Source organism: Theobroma umbraticum, unplaced genomic scaffold (genome assembly GCF_002168275.2).
Source record: "Theobroma umbraticum cultivar Fairchild unplaced genomic scaffold, ASM216827v3 scaffold_20.0, whole genome shotgun sequence".
NCBI lineage: Eukaryota > Viridiplantae > Streptophyta > Magnoliopsida > Malvales > Malvaceae > Theobroma > Theobroma umbraticum.
In genome coordinates this window covers 4,589,503-4,594,855 of record NW_018397266.1, presented here as the reverse complement: position 1 = coordinate 4,594,855, position 5,353 = coordinate 4,589,503, and the positions used below count along the sequence as shown (strand labels likewise).

The 5,353-nt window shown below is 34.6% G+C and overlaps 1 pseudogene across 1 annotated transcript; it reads left to right on the top strand.

The window, feature by feature from the left end:
* The first annotated feature begins 1,109 nt into the window (after positions 1 to 1,109).
* Positions 1,110 to 5,144, top strand: LOC110423121 (protein DETOXIFICATION 29-like; annotated as a pseudogene). Its single transcript, XR_016351687.1, has 8 exons — positions 1,110 to 1,530; positions 1,734 to 2,274; positions 2,676 to 2,762; positions 3,521 to 3,577; positions 3,697 to 3,935; positions 4,029 to 4,147; positions 4,573 to 4,659; positions 4,786 to 5,144. The product of XR_016351687.1 is annotated as a protein DETOXIFICATION 29-like (transcript).
* Positions 5,145 to 5,353: the final 209 nt, after the last annotated feature.

The following is a 5,353-nucleotide window of genomic DNA, read 5'->3' as shown; positions in this document are numbered from 1 at the left end:
TGATAAAAATACCCTTGAAACTATTTTTAATAAATTAAATCATTCATCTCAATTTCTTTCAATTTGTGCTTCTGATTTCTCTCTTTCAGCATCACACTCTCTCTAATTTTATCAATTTCTCTTTTCGGTATTCATCTGCTATGCTCTTGATTTCTCTCTCCTACTTTTTCATATTTTTCTTTCTTGCACTTTCAAAACACTATGTAATGATTTTGATGTGCTTGGGTGGGTGGCTATTTGGAGAATTTGATTTTTATGTATTTTGGATAAAATTAAATTGGTAGAAATGATCACAGATATTTGAAATAACTTTTAATTAGATCAATTCGGGACTTAGACACTAATAAATTTAAGAATTTAAAATTTATAAATCTAGGTTTTCAGAGAAAATTTTCTCCAAGTTTAAGTCAATATAAGTGTTTTAGATATGAAAATTTTTATTTTGATTTATGAAAATATGTTAGAAATACTTCAATTGGCGCCAAATTGTCAAAAAAAAAAACCTGAAGAGAGTTGGAGAAGATTTGAAGTTTTAGTTCATAAGTAACAACAATATTTTAAGTATTAAAGTGTAATAAAATATTTTTAAATATGACGTGTAATAACAATATTTTTTTAAAATTACGTGTAATAATAATAATAATTTTTCAATATAACATGCAATAATATTTTTTAATCATGACGTGTAACAATAGTATTTTTTTTCACTTGACGTGTAATAATAATATTTTTTTTTCAATATGACGTGTAACAAATTAACTATGACATGTTACATATTTTTGTACATTACGTGTAATAACAGTATTTTTTTTCAACATGGCGTATAAAAACCTAATTATGACGTGTAATATGTTTTTGTATATGATATGGAACAATTTAATCATAACATATAATATGTTTTTATATATGACGTGTAATTTTATTAAAATGAATTTTGTCCAATTTGATTAAAAATAGTTAAAATTATAAAGAATATTATTTTTTAAAACATTTATTTTGAAGAATTATTTTTAAAAATGTTCCTGATTTTATTGTTTCTTAATTTCATTAATTTTGGACCCTAGATCTTATATATGAACTCTTTCATGCGTTCTCCACCCAAAGCCTTTCTCCTATAGGAAATATAGCTGCTTGCCTGATTATTTTATGCTAGTTTCGATCCCTGTTTCTTAGTCTTCCATGGAGAATGTTGAGCAACCGCTTCTACTTTACCCTCGGGAAGTCGACGAGGACAACCACCTCCAATCGCAGTTAGTTTCTAAAGCCTCAAACGCCTCCTTCTCCTCCACCACCTTTACCCCCGGCACCCATGACGTCCCTCCGATCAACAGCGTTCGCGACTTCTTTAGAGAATTCTTGATTGAGTCCAAGAAGCTCTGGTTCCTTGCCGGCCCCGCCATCTTCACCTCCATCTGCCAATATTCCCTTGGCGCCATCACTCAAGTTTTTTCAGGCCAGGTTGGCACTCTGGCTCTGGCCGCCGTTTCCGTCGAGAATTCTGTCATCGCCGGTTTCTCCTTCGGTGCCATGGTACAGTACATATTATAGTTAGTTAACATTTAATTGTTAACTAGTAAAAAATATATGTTCAATTAACTTCATAGTTTTTATATGATACACCCTCAATAAATCGTAACTTGCTTTTCTCACTACAAAAACTGTGTTATTACATTTTGAACAGTTTCTGGTTAGTTCCTAATACTAACATTAACACATGATTAAATTTCAAAAAGCTTGGCATGGGGAGCGCACTAGAAACATTATGTGGCCAAGCGTTTGGAGCAGGACAGCATGATATGCTAGGGATTTACATGCAAAGATCATGGGTCATCCTCAATTCAACGGCTTTGATCCTGAGCTTGCTATACATATTCGCGGGCCCAATTTTGAATCTAATAGGGCAGACGGCAGCATATCCAAGGCTGCCGGAATATTCTCAATATGGATGATGCCACAATTGTTTGCTTACGCCGTTAATTTCCCCATGGCAAAGTTCTTACAGGCGCAGAGCAAGATGATGGTGATGGCGGTGATAGCCGGTGTGGCCTTGTTTCTGCACACCGCATTTAGCTGGCTCTTGATGTTAAAGCTTGGGTTGGGTCTAGTGGGCGCAGCCATCGTACTGAACGCATCATGGATATTCATAGATGTGGCTCAGTTCTTGTACATTATCAGCGGAACTTGTGGGCGCGCCTGGACCGGCTTCTCCTGGAAGGCATTTCAACATTTATGGGGATTCGTGCGATTGTCACTGGCATCCGCAGTAATGCTCTGGTAAGTACAGTAACATTAATTAAAATTAATTTTCCAGCGCTGTTTAACTTTATCCTTCTACTTTATTTTCGTGTCAAAGTTCACGCAGAATTTGCCTCTCCAAGATTTTGTTTTGAACAAAGACAACAAAATCAAGGTTCTCTTTAATTTTCTACTCCACGAGTAACATGGTGTTCACAAGTTGTCGGATTGATGTGTACCTAGTATAATATTCATAAAATTTGAAGGCATGGGTTGATTAACATAATCGGCATGGATTGCACTACCGACACCAATCTTTTTGAGCAACCAATAGTATTGGCATGCTGGTCTTTTATACTCTTTTCATTTTTCAGAATATTTTGAATCAAATTTGGAATCTAGGTCCTTAACTTTTATTACTCCTGATTAATTTTATGCAGTTTAGAGATATGGTATTTTATGGCATTGATACTCTTCGCTGGATATTTAAAGAACGCAGAAGTATCAGTAGATGCATTGTCTATCTGGTGAGTTTTAGTTTGTAACTACTAGTATTATTTAGCCATTAATTAATGTTAATTGTTGACTAACAATTTTACTTTAAAATTCTAGAGCCGTTTGAAAAGTTCGATTATAGTCTGAACTAATTATAAAAATGTTATGATATAGCGATTTGAATTTAAAGTGGGTTGTTGACCATGGTTTAAGCAAAAATTTTAAATTGATTGAGGCAAGCCATCAGTGTTGAACGTAGTACTAAAACGACTTTTGTCGTGGCTTTTTTTTCTCTCTAAAGTTCCGTATCTTTCTGAGTAATAAATTCCAAAAGACAAAAAGCCAACAATAATGGAGGCGAAGATAAGAAGCCTAGGACGAGAGGACAGGCACGCTGACGTTGCCACATGTTCTGTCATTGAAGCTGGTCGCTTTTGCTGGAGTTTGTTGGCAAATCAGCTTTGAATTTTGGCACATTGACGCACGCATGGATGTCACCTGGACGGCCACTTAACAGTTCTTCTAACTCTATCTATTGACCACCACAAGAAATAGTAACAAGAAAATTTATATATATTTGCTCCAAAAATGAAATTAAATTCGGAGATCAAATTCTTTTGTCCACAATATACATATATGTATGTATTTGCCAAACTAGCTATCTAGAAGGATTTAATGTAATTGCAATGAAGGCACATGATTACAGTGGGGTTTCAGCAAGGTATCATATTTCAGCACTATAGAGTAAATTAACTTCTTTACCTTACATTTCTGCTACTGAATTTTGCAGCATGAACATATTGGGATGGACGGTCATGGTTGCTTTGGGAATGAATGCAGCTATAAGGTACTTAATTCACTGGGACACCATTGAATCTATAAGTTCTTACTTACAAAATAGACAAGGAAGGAAGATGATGCCTCACATTTTTATAATCTCATTTTTAATCTTAAAAATGTTCACAGTGTGAGAGTTTCCAATGAATTGGGAGCAGGACATCCAAGAACAGCTAAATTTTCATTGGTGGTCGCTGTCATCTCTTCATTTCTAATTGGTCTCATCATCTCGCTTATACTGATAATCTTTAGGAATAAATATCCATACTTATTTTCAAATGATACACAAGTTCAAGATCTCGTTAAGGAGCTCACTCCACTCTTGGCCCTTTGCATAGTCATCAATAATGTTCAACCTGTCCTTTCTGGTAACCTTTAAACCCTTTTTCTTGAAATATTGATTAAATATTTTCTTTAATTGTATGATACAAATTGGCTACATTAAATTGCTTTTTCTCTAGGGATGGCCATTGGAGCTGGATGGCAAGCAGCTGTTGCCTATGTAAACATTACATGTTACTATATCTTTGGAGTTCCTTTGGGTCTCACATTAGGTTATGCGCTTGACATGGGCGTCCAGGTATGTATTTCCTTTTCTAGGCAGAAATATACTTGGTTAAACCTCTCTATTCTGCCATTCACTCCCATAGTATTATCTCACATCGGACTAGGGCCAGTGCGTTGCACACGGGCCTCTTTTTACCTGTTTTTTTCTTGCTCTTTCTATCTTTCTTTTTCTTTCTTCAACACTTTTTTTTGTTTTCTTTCTTTCCCTTTAAAAATATTTGCCTAGTAGTATTTTACAGTTTGAGGCATTATTAAAACTTGCCTCTTTCGACTATCAAAATGGATGGTCATGGCAAATGGCACCATCACTAGCTATATATGAACCGTCAGACCAAATAAAGTGGCAATCATGTCGTTCAAAAGCCTGCAGAATCATGGCATTCGATAAGACGCCCGTTCAACTAACAGTCCCATGCTTTTTTTTTTCTTTTTCCTTAGGGAATTTGGTATGGGATGCTATCAGGGACTGTCGCACAGACTTGTGTCCTATTTGCAATGATTTACAAAACCAACTGGAACAAAGAGGTAAAATTAAAAAAAAAATGATAAATAATCATTTCTGCTTGAGCTCTAACGTAACAAAATTAGAAGCATTAATTTACTTCTCCATTTTGAATGCTGTACGTAACTGGGACTATGTATAAAATGCAGGCATCAATTGCTGAGGAGAGGATAAAGATATGGGGAGGTAATAATGACTCCGAACAGACCAATGTGGAAAATAATGGATAAACATGATCACACAATAATAACTGAAGTGAAATTTTGGCCCAGTGTGATGTGACATATTAAGTGAAGATGAAGTCGAAGTTCATTTCATCAATGTTATGATCTCTCTCCCACAAATATCCCGTTCTAGCAACAGTGCTTCCTCCCACTTTTTTCTTTTGTTGACCTTCACCCTTTAGTAAGCCTGGTTTCTGTTGGCATTCTTCGGGCCCTCGTGTCTTTTCTTTTTGCCCTTTTGATATTTTTGGAATTTTCTCTAATATTATAATTTTTTAACCTCATCTTATGTTTCTCTTTTTAGGCCAAACCTCAGGTTATGTTAAACAATCCCCTATCACTTTTTTTAATTTGAAAAAAAAATCCTTAATGCACTTCTCTTATCATCATTTTCTTTTAACAATAGTAATAGACTTTCACATCGATATATTTTCAAATTAATGATTTAATTGATCAAAATAATTAATAAATTTTCTTTGAAAAATACTAATTA